This window comes from Sphaerodactylus townsendi, linkage group LG01 (assembly GCF_021028975.2).
Source record: "Sphaerodactylus townsendi isolate TG3544 linkage group LG01, MPM_Stown_v2.3, whole genome shotgun sequence".
Lineage (NCBI taxonomy): Eukaryota > Metazoa > Chordata > Lepidosauria > Squamata > Sphaerodactylidae > Sphaerodactylus > Sphaerodactylus townsendi.
Window position 1 is genome coordinate 186,863,403 of NC_059425.1, and position 19,688 is coordinate 186,883,090.

Here is a 19,688-nt window from a genome sequence, read left to right on the forward strand (position 1 = left end):
TCATTACAATTCGAGCTCCTCACCCAGAGGCCTAGGAAGTTGTAATGTATCGGGCGCTAGTATTCGCGGCGGATCCCAGCAGAGCTGCCTTCTGAATTTGACAGATGTTAATTTTGTCAATTCGAAGATGTTTCAAGTGCCGCCCTAGTGTTTTTGGGTTGGTGCCAGCGTGCCGATTACCACTGGGATGACCTCAGCTGGTTTATGCCACAGACGCTGAAGCTCGATTTCCAAATCGCGGTATCTAGTGACCTTCTCATGTCTCTATGATTATTATTATTATTGTTGTTGTTGTAGATTTCACAGCCGCTCTGATCTTTAGCTTTTTATTATTATTACCATTATTACTATTACTAATATTACCATTATTATATCCAGGGGAGGGCTAAATGCTCTAATGGGGGTGGGTATTTTGTGGTGCCAGGGGTGTTCCAGCGGAACTCTTGCAGACACCACCTGGCATCCTTCAAGCAAGTGGAAGCGAAAGTTTAAGCGGCTTCCAGTTCCCCATTGACCAAGAAAAACAACCAAGCCACGCTCTTAAGCCAACAGATCGAGGGGGGTTTGCTTTAACATACACTTCCTTTACGCAATACGCACGTGTCATATATATGCACATGAAATGCAACATTTAGGACGCCAGTGCCCATCTTTGCAAGGCATAAAACTTATTCAGGAGAAAACAAAAAGATATGCAAAGCGCATGGCATGTAATCGCCTTCTTTTCCACCTCAATGCTCTGGCTGTTCGTAAAATTATGGGCTGCTGGGCTTCCTTTCTTGTCGAAGTGAGTTCAGTTTAACCCGTCTGCAGTCCGCTTGACCAGTCCGCGAGCGCCTCTTCCAGCTACTCCCTTGGAGTCGGGGCTTACGACCGGACTAGCTAATTCTCTGATTTTGCTTAGGATAACTTCTGAAAAAGCACACCATTGCTAAAAAAAAAAAAAACTTCCTCACTAGCAATGAAGAAAAAAAAATCATATTCAAGTAGCTGCATCGGAAATCGACACTTCTGGTCCCTGAGGACCCCACCTCGCCTAGGGTTTTAACATCTGCCCCGCAAATGGGCGGTGTTGGAATGGGGAACCGGAAGTGCGGGGCACTTGATGTTAGGCATTGCCTTTTGGTACCTCTGCGGAGGGTGGAGTTAAAGAGCTGGGGCGAGGGCGGGGCTTCAAGATAGGGCGCGGCTTAGCGGGGGAGGAGGAGCCTCAAGTGGTGGACAGGAGGAGGAGGAGGAGGGCGGAAGAGCAGGTGAGGAAGAAAAGGAGGGGGGCAAATTGGGGGGAGCATGTAGGGAGAGCCGGGTACCCCCCCTCGAAGAGGCTTGGCGTGGGGCAGCCAGTGGGGATCCCCCCAGAGCCAATGTAGGCATGAGAGTCTGCATAGGAAGGGGCGTAAAGAGGTGCAGTTAAAGATGGGGAGACTTAATGATGTTAAGTGGGACGGATGGTCGATGGTGTGTGTGGGGTGGGGGGCTCAGGTTAGAGGGGTTAGTTCTGGGGGGGGGGCGCGAGAGGGGGCCCAAATAAGAGATCTGGCAGAATGAGGGGAAGTGGGATGTTTGGGGGGTGGGGGGGAGTTCACGGTCTTAGTCCACTCTCCATTCTCCAAACCTGCCTCCCAGATACAAGTGGGATGGGTGCTGTGGGCAGTACCATATGCCAAGCATGGAGTGGGGGGTGGGGGGACGCAGTGGGGTGAGACAGAGGCCAGGTGTGGGGGGGAGTAAAGCATGGCTGGAGGGGATTCTTGGAGGGGTCTGAGCAAGCCAGCTGGGTTGCCAAAGCTGGAGGAAATTCTGGGGGGGGGGGGGAGAAGGGAAGGAAGGGTTGGCATGAGATGAGAAAGGGAAGCCCCCAGAGGGGAGATCTGGATGCACAGATCAGCTGGTGTTGGAAGTGGGGGAAGGTGGCAGCTTGCTGGGCGGGAGGGATTGCCTGTTGAGTAGAGATCAGAGAGTGGGCATTTGGGGGTAAGAGCCGCACGCAGAACCAAACTAGGCGCCTGTTGTGGATAGCCAGCCCTGGCACACAAATCGGGGGGGGGGAATCCGTGGCAAATGAAGGGGAGGAACTTTCCATTTGCAGGCAGTCATTTGCAGGGCTGTTGTCGGGCAGGGAAGAAAGGTGGAGGAGGGTGTCCTTTTCGGAAAGGCTTTGTGCAGGTGGGGGGTCTCCTTGCATTGGGGTGGGTGTGGTATCTGCCAGAACAGATGCATGTGCCCAGTGTACGGTCTCTGCAATCTTCCTTCTGCATGCGTGTTGCACCCAGCCAGCCTTTGCTTTCAGGAAGGACTGCAGAATCGGGCTGGCTTTCGAACATCTTCTGGAATCCGGATTGCAGATGGAAAGGCTAAGCTGTGTTGTCCGGCCTGGAAAACAGGAAGGGAGGGAGTCAAATATATACATATAGCAGGCTCATCCTCCCCACCCCGAAAAAAATATAGCTCCCCCAGAATGTCTCCCTCCTTCTCCAAAGATGAAGTAAAAATTCTACAGCAGGGACACCCACCCATCTCCAAGCGAAAGGCAGCTTAATTTCCAACGATGAAAACGTGGGACCTCGAAAGATCACCAAAAATCCCTCGCAATAGATTTACTTAACACAACTCCCCCCCCCTTTAAGGTCAAATATCACTGGTACTTCCCCAATTCCTGCAGCAAGATTATGATGATTACAGTGCGGCTTTTTGATTTTATGTTGTTTTCTAGCCCCTCCCCTCTGCTTGCAAATATTGGATTTTTGGACGCTGATCGGATGGCAGGAGGAGTAACGTCCTATGCCAGTTAACAGTTCAGTGGAAATGTCATACTTTTCCATCGGTACTGACAGAGCAGAGGCCTCACGGTTTTCCAAAGGACCCATTTGGCAAGAGAATAAGAACATAAGAACATAAGAACATAAGGAACTAGCCTGCTGGATCGTAGGACCAGAGGTCCATCTTAGTCCAGCATTCATGCTACTCGCGAGTGGGCCCACCAGGTGCCTTTGGGAAGCTCAATGCGTGCAGGATGTGAAAAGCGAAAGGGCTTCCTGCTGCTGCTTAAAGCGTTCCTGAGCACCTGGTCTGCTAAAGGCATTAGCAATCTAGAGATCAAAGCAGGATCGCGATTGTAGCCATATATTGACTTCTCCTCCATAAATCTGTCCAAGAAGCCCTTTTAAAAGCTGCGTCCAGGTGAGTGGCCATCCTACCACCTCCTGTGCAGCAGCATAATTCCAAAGCCACCAATCACCGTTAAATGCGAAGCTAGTGTTTCCCTTTTATTAGTCCTGAATTCTTCCCCCCCAGCATTTTCAATGGAATGCCCCTGGTTCTAAGTATTGTGAGAAAGAGAGAAAATTTCTCTCTGTCAACATTTTCTACCCCATGCATAATTTTATAGACTTCAATCCTTATCCCTCAGGCGTCTCCTCTCCCAAAAGCCTAAAAGGAGTCCCAAGCGCTGCAGCCTCTCCTCATAAAAGGGAAGGTGCTCCAATCCTCTTCGAAGTCATCCTCGCCGTTGCTCTTCTCTGCACTTTTTCCTATCTCTCTGATATCCTTTTTTTTGATGTGGCTTACCAAGAACTGAACACAGTACTCAAGTGTCATTAGCACCACGTGCTCTTTTATATAAGAGGCATGACAATCTTTGCAGTTTTATTCTCAAATTCCTTTTCCTAATTATCCCACAGCATGTAGAAGTTTGCCTTTTTCACCGCTGCCATGCATTGAGTTGGCATCTCCCCTTGGGAACTACTATCCAACTAAGGCCTTGGAAATGGTGATGGTGATCTCTTTGTTGCCCTCAATTTCTTGAGCTTTGCCATACGAGATGTATAATACTGTGCTAAGAAGTCATCGGGATTTCTAACTGCATGAAACGCGTGGAGTAAAACAATGCTCATCAAGGCTTTCCTCGTTGCTCCAGTTTTGTGAATTAAAGCCAATCCTGCCGGTTGGTTGTTAGGCGAAACAGGCTCTAAGAGTTTTCCCAGTTTCTGCATGGCTTCGTTTAGCACCTGCCTTTCGTTTTGGATGAAGCAAAGTTTCTAGCCCTCAAGGCTGCATGTTTAGAGTTTGACCGTGAGTGGGTGATGCCAAGAGAAATCTTAAGATAAAGTGGGATTTTCAGTGTTCAGGCTTCAGCGTTCAGGATTGACTGCCCTATTTCTACAGGAGCACCCTGGTGATCTATGGTACGCCTGGAGATAATTCTTGCTCCAGGAGAACTCTAAAGTCAAGCAGAGTAATAGAATAAACGATACAAAGAGATCAACGTTTGGTTGCATAATTTACACAGGCTGTAGAACTGACTTGTCACAAAGTTCTTGACGTTCTTGTTATGTTTGTACAATCATAGAGTTGGAAGGGACTACAAGGGTCATTGAGTCCAGCCCCCTGCCACGAAGGGGCCATCCTGCCTCTGTTTTAAAACCTTCAAAGAAGGAGACTCCGCTACTCTCTGAGGCAGCGTATTCCAGTGTCCAACAGCCCGTACTGTCTGGAAGTTCTTCCTAAGATTTCGGTGGAATCTCTTTTCCCATAGTTTGAATCCCATTACTGCATTGTGTCCCTGAGTCTATGGAGCAGCGTTAGTGCACAAGGTTGCTTCCCTCTTTCCAACATGACATCCCTTCAAGATATTTAAACACTTGGCTATCATGTTATCCACCAGCCTTCCTCTTCTCCAAAATAATAAACATACCTAGCTCCTAAGTCAGCTTACGTTCCATGGGGTTTTGGAATTTGTGTGTGGTGCTGCATCCTAAAATATGTTGGGTTCAACATAATGTAGAAGATCCATTTTTTCCCTTTTACCATTATGGTCTCCCGGGTCGATCCATCAGGGCTACCTCGACACTCCGGAATACACTCTCTCTGGAAGCTTTGTAAAGTTTGATCCTGAGAAGGGTTCAGAAGGTGAAATCCATCCTGGTGTTGGGAAATAATGCTGGTTGAAGGAGCAACTCTCACCTGAACACATCTCTAACCTGCTCCCCATATTTTCCTGTCGCCCCCTCTTTTTTCTTTCCAGTGCCCCCCTGGCATCTGTTTCTGAGCAATGACCTCCAAGGCTAAGAAGCGAGTGGTTCTGCCCACACGGCCTGAACCCCCCAACACCGAGACAAGATCCCTGGAGGGATGTCCAGCTTGTTCAGCCAGCCATTACTTGCATCCAGTCTTTGTCCTCCTGGTAGAACCCAGTGAAGGTACCAGAATACGTTCATCTTTGCATCACAGGCTTTGCTGAGCCGATACTTCCGTAGTTTCCCGTAGCTGGATAAGACCAGTATCTTATAATGAATTTTTTTGCTCCCCAAGATTTCATAAAGTATCTTATTTTTCAGGGATGTCTTTCTTTTTCCCGCATCCCACAGCTGCATGCTCTGAGTAAAGTTGTTTGATGGGCATCGCGTCCAAACAAAGCTTTGCTATATCTTGCTTCCGAGAGGATGCTTGCCATTTAGCACTTCCTTCAGCAAGCATCCCTACTATGTCTTATTTTCAGAGGATGTCTTATTTTCGGGGAAACAGAGTAGGAGGAATTTGGGCGGGGGGGTCTGAGCCCACTTACCCAGCACGGTTCTGCTAATTTCCATCTCTGAGACAGCTAGGTCTGTGCCTTAACGGCTAAGAAGATTTTAGGCTGTGTGTGTATGTGTGTGTCCCCTATAAACTCTCTAAAGATAGCTTCATGGACTGACAAATCCATCAGCCCCTGCCAGCATGGGCCAATTATGGCCCATGCTGGTAGAAACTGATAAGGAATTAAGGCGATCCATGAACCTATCTGGAGAACTACAGGTCTGCAGAACCCTATTTTAAGACATCAAGAGGTCCCCTTTATCAGACTAGGCACCGAGCATGGAGTAGGTCAAAAAATCTTGCTGATCTCAAACTAGGGCTGCCGATTCTGGCTTAGGAGACTTCTGGAGATTTGGGGAAGGCGGAGTCTGTGGAGGGGAGGGGCCTCAGTAGGGATGTGATGTCATAGACCCGCCTTTCCCCTTTTGACGCTGCCCTATTTCTCAGGGGAACTGATCTTTGTCTCTTGGAGATACTTTTGCTCCCAGGAGAACTCCACGTCCCACCTGGTTTTGAATCCAGTAGCACATTGGAGACCAAGATTTTCAGGGTTTCCTTTTTTAAATGTATATAAAGTCTTTATTAAATTATTTGAAAGGAATACATACATACATACATACATACATACATACATACATACATACATACATACATACATACATACATACATACATACATACATACATACCCTATTTCCCTGAATATAAGACATCCCCAGAAGAATAGAAGGCGTAGTGGAGGTTTTGCTGAAGTACTGAGAATATAAGGCATCCCCCCTAAAGAAAGTAAAGGTAATAGCAAAGGATTTGTTTGGAAGCATGCCCTAATCCGTAGACATAGAACTACAGAAGAATAGTAGAACATCCCCCCTGAAAATAGGGGCCATAAAGCACATACTTTGGGAGCAAAAATTAATATAAGACACTTTATCTTATTTCTCGGGGAAACACAATGTACATACATACAAATAGAGATAGGAGCAATGATTCAAGAAGAAAAGAAATTAAAGTCACACTTGATTAATATTGTACGAGATATTTTGACCTCCATCTTCCACATCCGAGAAATGATTATCTTATATTCTGTCTATCTAGTACAGTGGTGGCGAACCTTGCTCAGATGCTAAGCGAGACTACAAATTCCCATCAGATGGGAATTGTAGTCCATAACATCTGGAGTGCCAAAGGTTCGCCACCACGGATCTAGTATATATCATATGCATATAATACCATCTAAAAATGGGGAGGGGGAGGGGGAAGGGTGTGAAGACTTCACCAGTATCCACACTTCATTTGAAAACTTAAAACATAGCTGAGAGTAAATCCAAACCATAATGTTCCTTCATAAATATAACCAGGAAACCATTTTCTCACACATTTTTCTAACGGGCTTTCTTTCATCATTTTAGTTTATCTGATTCAGTGTGCTCCCGTTTTCACGGTTTTCAACGTCAATGCTCCTCAACCCCAAAATCTTCTCACTCTCTACAGCAGAGGTGTTGAACTCTACTAGTGGCCCGAGGGCCAAGATATGAAATAGAGTACTTGATTTGGATTTAGGCTGGAGGAGAAATACCTGGGAGGCGGGTGGTTTAGCAGCTCCCAATGGAAGCGCTTTGCCAGCCGAGATTGACACTGGGGGGAGGAGGGGAAGGCTGGCTTGCCAGGTCAGATTGGGAGCAAAGGGGGGGGGGGCTGCCTGAACTGGCAAGCCGGCAGTGGGCTTACCAGGCCAGAACAGCTCTGGGGGAGGTAGTCAGCACTGGGGGGGGGGTGTCTTGGCCAGTTCACAGACCTGATAAGTCCATGGTGGCGAACCTATGGCACTCCAGATGTTTGCAGACTACAATTCCCATCAACTCCTGCCGGCATGGCCAATTGGCCATGCTGATAGGGGCTGATGGGAATTGTAGTTCATGAACATTTGTTGATACACCATGGAGTTTTCCACCACTGCGATAGAGTCCCTCTTAAGCAGCGATAGTGCATGTAGTGGTTAAGAGCACTTCTTAATCCGAGGAGAACCAGGTTTGATTCCCTCGCTCTGCCAATCCGGAGACTGTGGAGGCTTATCTGGGGAATTCAAGATTAGCCTGTCGGCTCCCCACACACGCCAGCCCAGCCTAGGTGACCTTAGGGCTAGCGTCCACAGCTTTTTTGAGAGCTCTCTCAGCCCACCCTACCTCACAGGGTGTTTGTTGCCAGAGGGGAAGAGGCAAAGGAGATTGGAAGCCCCTTTGAGTCTCCTCCAGGAGAGAAAGGGGGATATAAAACCAAACTCTTCTTCTTCTTCTGTTCTTAAGGGGGCAGACATGGCCCCTGAGCCACATACTTGACACCCCTGCTGTACTAAGTTATTGGACTCAAATCTAGCTGATTTGCTGCAGCCCAACATGGCTACCCTCAAAAAGAGGCCCCACCTAGTTCAAAACCCAGTGAAAAGACGGTGGTGATCTTGCTCAGTGCTGGTGGTGGCTTGGGACCTCCCCTCAACTCCCAGATCAAGGCAAGCGCCATAGGTGCTGATAAGCCTACCCCAGAAGTGTCCAACTCTAGCGCTTCAGATGTTCACGGACTACAATTCCCATCAGCCCCTGCTGGCATGTGCCATGAACATCATGTGTCCATGAACATCTGAAGCGCCAGAGTTGGATACCTAGGGAGACCTTGGGGCTTTCCCCACTACAGAAGGGAGCTAAGGTCATCCCAGCTTGGGTTCTCCCTTCAGTGGAGAGGTGATTCAGGCTGTCCCCACAGCAACTAGAGTTGGCCCCCCTGGAGACGAAGGCATAAGTGGGCGGGATCATCTTGGTGCCTGTTTCGCTCCGCCAGATTGTGATTTGGCGCTTGTGTTATGGCGGGAAGCAGGAGGCTGCTTTTCTTTTTTTTTACAGTGTTTACAGTTTACAGTTACATGCGCTTTCTGCTCACCTCACCGACTCTCCTCGTTCTGCGCATGCCACAAAAGAAACTCGCGGATTGGATTTGAGCCCAGGATGAGGTGTAGTTTCGATGCTTCCCCACTTGGAAAGCTCGAGCCCGGAATCGACCTTTGTTCCGGCAGAAAAGTGCTTAGTTCCTAACACTACGACAAGGACGCCGCTTAGTTCGAGCGGGGTGGGGGGGTGGGGTAGAGCTGAGACAAACAATGTTGAGTTTCGGTGGCAGTAGGGATTCACTGGGAACCTACGAACCTCGGTCGAAACCAGTTCAACTCTGTCAGTGGGGAAAGCCCCCTTGAGTTGTTCCTAATGTCAACCCTATTGCTGATCATACAGCAGAGTGGGTGAGGTCTCGACTGAGCTCTCTCTCTCTCTCTCCTTCTCCCCACCCCCCTGTTCCATGTGCTGCTCCACTTAGACTTGCCTGCTCCAGTCAAGAACGAAGACCCGGAGGCCAAGAGGGAGCGCCTCTATCGGCTGACCCAGTCCTACGTGGAGATGAACCACCGCTTGCAGAAAGCCTGCAGCCGCCTGCCTCGAAGGAGAAATGCTGAGAGGCCTATCCAAGAACTGGCCCGAAGCCCGAGGAGCCTGGAGCCAGGAGCTATCCTGGAGATAAGAGCCAGAGGGGCAGCAGCCAGGACCCTGGCGCCATTCAGATTGGGAGATGATACAAAGGCGACGGTGTTCAGAAGGGAGAGGAGTGCCTCTCATCTGTCACGTAATGTGCTTGGAGGCTTACCGGACTTGTGCCCGAGCGACTGTACATTTTTTTTTCGAATCTTCACGTGCATCAGCAGACGCTGTACATCTCAACACTGTGTATGGGTTTTTCCGCTGTTGTTCTGTGGCGACATACCCAAATCCAGCCGGGTCGCCATGAGCTCCCCATAGAAAGATTAGAGCAATCTACACCGCTGTATGTTGCCCGGAGATCTGGCAGGATCTGTGTAGAGGTTGTTCCAATTTTTTTTTTACTTCTGCTTGGTGTTTTGCTCTCAGTCCATTGCAAGAGTCTTTTCATGGCTGCCTCCCTTTCTCCCCTCCTACTTTGCACAGACTTCTTAAAACCAAAATGCCTCTGTTAGAAAGAAACCCCCGGACACTTTCAAAGGTTTCCACCATGCACTCTCAGACTTGGGTGCAAGTGAAGACTAGCTTCCTGGTTTGGCTGAAGAATCTCAGCAGCTGCTTGCAATGGCTGTAATGTCTCCATCTTCCTGCACATTCCTCATGATTTCTCCCTCTGGCAATGCCTGGAAGAGGCGGCCCATGTGCCACCTCCATAGGCGAAGATGCTCCAACTTTGCCTTGAGATGTTGTTTCAGCAGTTGTATCGAAGGGCATCAGGATGCGCGAAGGGCTGCCTGTAAATTCGCCTTCAGCCCGGTGGAGGTTATCCGGAAACCAGCCGCTGGCCATTAATATTCTCCTGATCGTCTTGCGCTCGGTGCAGCACCTAATCCCTTGAGGTCGGCGCGGTGTGTGGCGGTGGAACCTTCTCCACCGCGATACAGCAGGAGGGAACCAGAAGATCATCCCACGTTTATGTGAGATCAGCCAATGCGAGCAGGTGCCTTTGGCTTTGGGACATCTGAAGCGGACCGAATAATGCGACCCAGTCGTTTCTTTCAAAGAGAGGCTTCTGCAGAGAAACTATGCGGCCCAGAGCAGGCCACCGGAACAGGGAGCCCGGACGTCCTGCGCGCCGCCACCACCAATAACTAACAGCAGGGTTCACTTCTGGCGACTCTAAAGCAGCTGCATGGTCGGGAGGGTAGGGGTAGTGAACTGCACGGCTGTTTCGGCTGCTCCTGTCCCTTCCGGAAATGATCTTCGTGGGTGGATTTGTTTGAGTGTTTTGACCAGGGCCCCCCATTAGTGACATTGGTTGAAGTAACTGTGAACGGATCCCACTAGATTTGTGCATAGAACTGAATTCATTAAGGACAAATACCTTCACCCCCCCCCCAAAGTGGTAGGTGTATTGGGAGGGAAAGGGAGGGTTTGGGGTTTGTTGTATGGTTATTTGGAATTTAGTGTTGAGAGAAAAATCCAGGTCCGGAGGCTGCTGATAATCATCTGGTTTATTCAAGGGGAATCTTATTAAAAAGCAGTTTTTTGGACAATGCCGTTAGCCGGCTGTCTCCCTCTTTGACCCGTCATCCAGTGACCATTTTAGAGAGTGATTGCCATTCAGGTTTTGGAAATCAGGCTTCTTCAACTGAGGCAACAAATCAGCAATAGGATGGACAACTGGAGTCGCGACGCAGGCAATTATTACGTCAACAGAGGGAGGGAATGATTTCTGATTGTTTCAAGAACAAGCGTGGGCTTATTCTGAGCATGCTTTAGCACTTCCTTCTCCTTGAAGAAGAAGAAGAAGAAGAGTTTGGATTTATATCCCCCCTTTCTCTCCTGCAGGGGAGACACAAAGGGGGCTGAGCAATCTCCCTTGCCCTTCCCCTCACAACAAACACCCTGTAGAGGTGGGTGGGGCTAGGAGAGCTCCGAAAGCTGTGGCCCCAGCCCAGTGTCACCAGCCAAGGCGTGTGTATTGGGAGGGGCACAGGCTAATCTAGATTCCCCAGATAAGCCTCCCACAGCTGGGGAAGTGGCAGGCGGAGAATCAAACCGGTTCCTCAGATTGGTGCGAGCTCTTAACCTCCTACGCCACTGCTGCTCCTAAAGAAGTCATGCTGATATGCACGGCTCTCTCTTCCTCTGTTTTATCCTCACAATGCCCTCTTGAGGTAGGTCAGTGTAAGAGAATGATAGCCAACCCACAGTTTTTTTTTTTTTAAAAGCGGTAAACACATGCCAGCAATAAGAGTCACTCATCCTGGGAGTAAGCAGCTGGAGTCTAAGATCCAGGGGTGTCAGAGCTCCACCGGCCCTCCAGATGTTCATGAACTACAGATTTCCCATCAGCCCCTCCCAGCATGGGCGTGGCTATACTGGCAGGGCTGAGTGGTGTACTGATTCATTAACTATCTGGGAGGATTTCCGTGAGTTTGACACGCATGAAAGTCTAGATGATGCATGTAAGTAATGGTTGCAAAACCAAAGGAAACTCAGGACTGTAAAGAGATTTCCCAGTTAGTAGGAAGATCTAATTCTTATAGAAAAGTATCTTATAGTTTACGGTAATTGTATTATGAATTATCTGACCCTGGGAGATTCCAGACTAGCCCGATCTTTCTCAGAAAGCTAAGCAGCATGGGTCTTTGAGTCCCGGTACCTAGAATTGGGGACCACCAAGGATGTCCAAGAAAGCGGATTATTGCTTAGAGCCACTTATCTGTCACCTCCTGCGCTTAGAAACCCTATGGCGAGTAGTTTCCTCAACTGGCCTCCTAATGCTACCCGAAGCCCGCTCACATACAGTTCGTCATGTTGCTAGTGACCCCCAACCCTAACATTTATCAATTTTACGGATGGAGAACACAGATGCAGAGGGAGTCTTAGGCAGTGGTTCTCCAACCTTGCTTCTAATGCTGTGACCCTTTAATACAGTTCCTCATGTTGTATTGACTAGCCCTAGCATTTATCCATTTTACAGACTGGAGAACACTGATGCAGAGAGTCTTAGAAAGTGACCCTGTAAGAAGGGTTGATTCGACTCCCAAAGGGGTCGCGACCCACAGGTTGAGAACCACTGCCCTATGGGGTTGCCATGCTTCGGCTATTTATTTCACTGCATTTTTCTGCCACACGCCCAGAATGGGTGAGTATTAGTAGGTTTACCCAAGGTAGCAATGGCATCAAGGTGACCCCAAGAGATCCACTAGGAAAGTATATGGTTTCCCATCCAAGGCCATTTTCAATATATGCTGTAGACAAGGCCTTTTTTTTCCAGCCTGAAAAGTTCTAGGAAAATGTCAAAGGAACTAAAATTAAAATGTAGAAGAGGGGTGCTTGGTAGCTGCAGCTCTGCTATCTCCTGCAGCTCTGCCTTGTAGCTCTGCCACTGCCCAGCAGGCTTCATGTAGAGGAATGGGGAAACAAACCTGGTCCACCAGATAAGAGTCCGATGCTCATGTGGAAGAGTGGGGGATCAAACCCGGTTCTTGCTGGAGTTAGACTCCATGCGGTCTAGAAATACACTACACCACGCTGGCATCTTAAAAAGTAATGCTTGAGCGTTTCAGCCCAAAGTGTAGGTTGCAGTAGCCGGACTTTGCCTGTGTGTGGGTGGGAAAGGCACCATTCTTGCATGGAATGGATCAAAGGTCCTCCATCTGGCAGGACAGGTTCAAATCTATCAACATCACCACAAAGATCTTTCCCTCCTCTCTGCATTCTTTTCCATAAATGTGAGATGACAGCCCTGGGACCCTCATCCGTTTGAAGATGATCTCTCTCCAGGAGAAGAGATTTATTCTCCTGCCCGTAAATGTAACGGTCAGTAATTTACTATGTATTGCACCATACAGAGAGTCACCTGCAACTTTCTCACGGTATATATGTTCCATACGGTTTACAAGTCCCATCAGCCCTGCCATCATGGCCAATTGGGGTCCAAGTCCATGGGCACTGGGTTGCAGACCCGTCTCCCGGATCTCGGATGGGCATCCAATGAGGCCCTCTGCTGGGAGCCCTTATAGCAGTGGTAGAGCCTATGCTTGGGTGCACTAGAGGTGGCACTCAGAACCCTCTCTGTGGCCCACGAGGCAGCAGTCCCCCATCCTAGAGCTGGCCTGGGCGGCTGTACTCGATTATTAGCATTAAACCCTAAGACCCTAGTTTTGGGAGGCAAGAATTGCATTAACCCTATTAAGCACTATCTAAATACTAGTTTTCATTCATGAAAAAACTAGAAGCGATCCTTTACCTGAGGATAGGCTCCAGTTGCTGCTTAATGGGAGAGCAGCTACGAGGGAGGCCCCCCCCCTAAGTCATGATTCACACCCATTTGGAAGAGTTACTTGCAGTTTAGCCCAAGCCATAGCCACCAGCTGCCACCAAACTTACTCCCAAGTAGCATGTACCTGCAGACCAAGCTGTTTTTCCTAAACTAAAGCCCTCAAGTATTCAGGTTAAATTGCCGTCGGTGGCGCTTCGTCAAATAGAAATTAGGTTTTAAGCTACAATTTGGGCACTTTCGGTCTTTCCGAAAGGGTTAGCTATCCACTACTTGCATGGCAGGAAAGAGATTAGAAATGTAAAGGGAATTTGTGAGTTTCAAAACAAAGCGGGTGCCTGGAGGCAGTTTCAGCGTTTTCAGTAAAGGTTACTGAAGTAGAAAAAAGCGAGTGGAATGAAAATAGGAATCCGATCCCTTCCTGGCGGGAATCCCAGAAACCGAGGTCCGCGTTTTATTATTGCTTTAAGCGATTTCAGAAGAACTCCATAATCCTCGTGCAGTTTCCACTGATGTCTAGATTTAAAGAAGTAAAATAAAATAATGGCTAAAAACAATCCAAGATTCACCTGTTGCGGTCTTACTCACTTTATTAAAATTTATTAGCAGCCTTGCGTTTGGGGCGGGATGCTGTATTTCAGAGCCCTCCGACGGTGCCTAGCTCAGTCTTGGTGAATACCAAATGCAAAGACAGAACTCCGTCACATGGGGTGCAGCTTCAGTGCCTGGCTAAGAGGTGACCCAAGAAATCCTTATTTGGATAAGTAGAGTGAGGCGTACGTACCAGGGGACCGTATCTAGTCGGTGTGGACTTCTCCTCTGGCCCTGAAGCTGTTTATCAATTTCACAGCAGGAGTGCCAGGAGCCAAACTGCTTTGTGAAATTACCCAGCACAAAGATTTCGCGCGCGCTTTCTATTGTAGCGGACAACCTTCGTGAGTGGACGCATAAAATCAAGCGCGAGTTGCCAAGAATGCTTGGATTTGTGGCAGCAAAGAACAAGCGCTCTAGGAGCAAAGATCAGACTTTCCCTCTTTTTCCCTTATGTATTTTATTTTAGAAGAGGTTTGCGTTTATATCACGCTTCTCTCCTGTAGGAGGCTCAAAGGGGCTGACAATCTCAGCACCCTTGCCCTCTCACAGCAAACACCCTGTGAAAGTGGGGTGGGGCTGAAGGCTCCAAAGGAAGCTGTGAGCTAGCCCAAAATCACTAGCTATGGCGTGTGTGTGGGAGTGCACAGGCTAATCTGAGTTTCCCCAGATAAAGCCTCCACAGCTTAGGTGGCAGGAGCTGGGAATCAGAGCCAGTTCCTCAAGATTAGATACACTTTTGGCGCTCCTCTTAACCTCCCTACGCCGCACTGCTGCTCCTTTATGGATTCCCTCTACCTAGTTAAGTGGACCTGTGTATATATAATACCGGTAGTAGTGGCTTGTAAATAAAGGTTTTTTTGATTTGATTGGTTGGACTGCGTGCCAGCTTGGGGAGAGGCAGATCCTCCATACCAGGCCATTCCCAAGACAAGGTTAGGTATCTCTGCGGGGTTCTTGCATGGAGTGCCGGCTCCCCACTAGAACCTTCTCTGGAGGCTTGCCCAGAGTGTTTTTAGAATGGAGCTGCAGGAGAAACAAGTGGAGCTTTTGCCAGTGACCCTTTTGATTGGCTGTTAGGAAGTAAACAGTTGGCGAGTTGCAGATTTTTTCAAACTCTTTGCTTATTAGCGGCTGCCTACTGTCCTGAGGTTATCATTATAATCATGATTTGCGTGATTGCAATCCACGTGACTGAAGGTGAAAGCTTTTAGCTATTTTTTTTGCAGCTGAGACTTGTCATCCTTCTGGCGGCGTTTAGTTGGCTATGTTCAGGCGCAGTCAAAATTGCCAAAGTGCCTACAGGCTCCGAAATAAAGGCGAGGACCTCTGTTTTGCTTGCTTTGCGAGACTCTGCGGGTATGCAAGGTATGTAGTAGTAGTGGTGAACCTGTAAGCACATGTGCCGGTGGCACTCAGGAAACCCTCTCTGTGGGGCATGCGCTTATGCAGAGTTTGTCATGTAGAGCAGGCCGGAAAATCACCCGCTAGGCAAGAGCCCTCCTAGGGCCGTGAGTGGCAGATCTTTGGCACTCCAGATGTTATGAATACAATTCCCATCAGCCCCTTCCAGCATGGCCAATTTGGCTATGCTGGCAGGGGCTGATAGGAATATGGCAATTCCTGCATCTGGAGTATAAGGTTTCTCCCTGCCACCACTGTCCCCTGGGAATCATGATTCACCCATTTCTCTCCTGCCATAGGAGGACTCAAAGGGGGCTGACCAATCTCCTTGCCCTTCCCCCCACCACAACAAACTGCTCCTGCTTAGAGTGGGTGGGGCCAGGAGTTCTGCAATTACCATCAGCCCCTGCCTCCCGCTGGCCCAGTTTGGCCCATGCTGGCAGGGGCTGATGGGAAGTGAGTCCCATGAACATTTGGACAGCCACTTGGGTTACAGGACCCCCAGGATATGGTGATTGCGTGAGGCCTTTGGCACTCCAGATGTTATGGACTACATTCCCATCAGCCCTGCCAGCATGGTCAATTAGCCATGCTGGCGGGGGTCGATGGAGAATTATGGTCCACTAACATCCTGCTGTCGAGCAAAGGTTTCCTCCTACCCCAGGACTACCCAAGGTCCTTTAGCTGGCATGCTGTGGGAATTGCACAAGGGCTAATCTGAATCCCCCAGATAAAGTCTTCCACAGCTCAAAGCAGACGGCAGAGGGGAATTAGGCCGGTTCCTCCAGATTAGGATGCACCTGCTCTTAACCACTACGCCACTGTAAAAGCCTTCTACCTTACATTAAGACAACCAAATCAATCCCAGCAGAGGGCATTTTTGAGTTCTCCAGAATTCCCATGTGTTTCATGTGACACTGCTTGTGGCACTGATTATGGCCATCAGGGGATGTTGCCAATTTTAGATTTGTGTGTGCACTACTTAAGCCATTTAGAAGTTGCTCTTATCTTTTTAGAGACAAGCCAGCTCTGGATCAGACCCAGAGTCCATCTAGTCGAGCTCTGCTGCATAGCGGTGGCCCTGCAGGTGCCTTTGGGAGCTCACATTCCAGGATGGCTTAGAAACAGTAGCCTTCTGCGGCTGTTGCTCCAGTACCACATAGTCTGTTGAAGCATTTGCAATCTCAGATCCAAAGGGATCAAGATTAGTAGCCATGGAATCGACTTCTCCTCCTCATGATCTGCTCCAAAACCCTTTTAAAGCCTGCCATCCAGGCTAGTGGCCATCACCACCTCCTGTGGCAGCATATTCCAAACACCAATCACACGTTGCGTGAAGAAGTGTTTCCTTTTATTAGTCCTAATTCTTCCCCCCAGCATTTTTTCAATGGATTGCGCACCTGGTTTTCACAGTATTGTGAGAAAGAGAAAAATTTATCTCTGCTATCAACATTTTCTACCACATGCATGAATTTTATAGACTTCAATCCGTATCCCCTCAATCTCCACTCCAAACTAAAGAGAGTCCCTTATCTTATCATCATCTTATCTCATGCCTGTTCCAGAAGAGATGTAAAAGATTCTTTGCCGAAAGGGATCTTCGGAGATCCCACCAAGAATTTTGCTCCATGGAAATAGCCTAGAGATCTTTTTCTTATTATAGCAGCAAGTCAATTGCTTAGGAAGCTTCAGATCCAAGCCACGCGGAGGTTTCAACTTCCACGTTGCTTGCATGAAGGAGAGATGAAATCAGACTGCGATCCTGCTCCACAGGCTTGCCTGGGAAGTAAACATGACTGAATTATAAAAGCAGGCTTTGCTAGGAAGTGGCTGAGTAAAGGAATTACACTGCTGTAAGGTACAGTCCCAAGAACACTGTCACAGAACAAACATATCTAGAGTAGAATTTCTTGGGTGCTGTATGTGGTTTCAAGGCTGTGTAAGCGTGTTCTAGCTTGGCATTCTCTCCTGGCGTTTAAAAGTACCATCTGTGCAAGCAGCATCTTCAGAGGATCTTATAGTAGAGTTCTATTTAGAATTGCTCTAGCCTTGGGGTTGTAGCTACCTTTACCACCCAAAGAGCCGGAAATTTGGAGTCGTTTTCCACGGCCCTGAAGATCAACTGGAAGGCCAGAGAGGCTGGCTCCACATGGAGCTGCACGCCAGTTTAGTCCCTCCACTCCACCTTTTCCCTTCCAGCACTGGGAGGCGGAGGCGCCGGACAGGGAAGCCCTCTGCTGCCAGCCAGGGGCAGGCAGCCGCCTTCTCCATGGGAGGGCAGAGAGGGAATGGTGGCTGTAGGGATGGCAGACTGGGGATGGTGGCTGCTTTGGAAGGACATGCCCACAGTCCCCTTCAGCCTCCAGGAGTGGGAGGAGCGGCGTGGGCGTGTCCCTCCAGCCCTTCAGAGCGATGCTGGGAAGGAGGGTGGAGTGGAGGGGACTCGAAAAGCAGCACCCTCATGCTGCGGAGCTGCCGCCTCCGGTTCGGCCCCTCCACTCACCTTTCCTTCCAGCGATGCCCTCAGGCCCTGCAAGGCCCACGTGGAGCCACTTGATCTCAGGCTAAGAGAGCAGCATGCAGCTCTGGAGCCATGAGTTACAGACCCCTGCTCCTAGCCCTCTGTTTCCTGACTGATGAATTCATGGCCTGCCATGGCTGTTGGCCTATTGCACAGTAAGTAGATATCTTCTACAGTTACTCCAACTCTGGTTTGGGAAATTCCTAGATACTTGGGGAGTGGACCCAGCTTAGGGAGGGAAACAGGAGGGAGACCTCCAGAGGGATAGAGATACCACACAGTACACCTTTCAAAGCAGCCATTTTCTCAGAGTAGAGCCCAGTCACGGGAGATCGAAAGGATTTATAGCTCAGGGAAAACTCCAGATTGAACTTAGAAGTTGTACAGCTCTATCTAGCTACTCAAAGGTGCTGCCTTTGTTATACTTGGTAGGAATCTGTCTATTTTATAAAATTGCTTTTAGGGCCATTGGCTACTAGATAAAGTAGATACAATATCATACGTAGGAGACATGCAGAGGTCTTGGGAGAGGAGAAATCTCTCCCCCCTATACACATTAGCCCCCATGCTTTCTGCTACCTACTAGTATAGCCCCCCCCCAATCCTCTCTTATTGGCCCACAGCTGGCTCCCTGCCCTCATCCTCCAAATTAGCGGCTTGTTCCCTCCTTATAAACATAAGAACACTTGAGAAAGCCTGCTGGATCAAACCAGAGAGTTCCATCTAGTCCAGCACTCTGCTACTCGCAGTAGCCCACCAGGTGCCTTTAGAGGAGTTCACATGCAGGATCATGAAAGCAATGGCCTTCTGCTGCTGCTGCTGCTCCCAAATTACCTGGTATGAAATTGTAAAGGCCTTCCGCGATCTCAGATCAAGGAGGATCCAAAGGTTAGTAGCCATGGGTCGACTTCTCCTCCATAAATCCTCCAAGCCCCTTTTAAAGAAGCTATCCAGGTGAGTGTACCATCACCACCTCCTGTAGCCAACATATCCCAAACACCAATCCTGCGTTGTATTTAAGTAATATTTCCTTTTAGTAGTCCCAGATTCTTCCCCCTAGCGTTTCAATGCTTAAAATCCTATACATCCTCCCTCCTACCTGTTGTCCGTACTTGCAGATGGTAGAATCCTTAGATTATGCACGGGTTTTATAATCCAAATCACGCACTTGGAGGAAATAATTTTTTTCCAGGAACAACTTAATGGCATGGCCTGGAGAATTCTTCCTAACTTCTACAAAGTTACAAAGCATTCTTTTGAGTGTCATCTTTTTGAATGCATGAACATATACACCTTTTTTATATCATTTTACATGGTCTCGTTTCCCATCACTAACATGCCATAGCAACGCAATGCATCCAATCATCAACTGAAGCCTGCTTTCATAGGTCATATCCCACTTTGCATGTATAAAACTTGTTTTTCCAAAGACTTACAGCCTTAGCTCCTGATAAGCCTCAATGCTCAGCTGACTGGGACAGCTAAGATTTCTTGCTATTCTACTAACTCTTCTGTAAAATTCATTCTTGGCACTGAAAAAGATAAAAACAATGTTAGTCATACTAATAGGCAGATATTTCCTTTGCCCCTCACAGCCCCATGGCTTTCCTACTCATCTGTGTCCTTCCCAACCACCTGGTAGGGGTCACCCCCTTTGAATGCCGACTGAGACCTTGAAAGATTACCTTGCAAAATCTCAGCTGCCATTTTAGGTTGCCTAGACAACCACAAAGGACATAGCTAAGGGTCCCCATTTCCTTTTTTTATAATCTTCTGCGGAATTTGCTAAAGGA

The 19,688-nt window shown here is 48.5% G+C and overlaps 1 protein-coding gene across 1 annotated transcript in view; it reads left to right on the forward strand.

Annotated features, from left to right (window-relative positions):
• The window catches only part of LOC125438210 (phosphatidylinositol 4-phosphate 5-kinase type-1 gamma-like), a 118,524-nt gene that overhangs the window by 83,721 nt on the left and 15,115 nt on the right, over positions 1-19,688 (forward strand).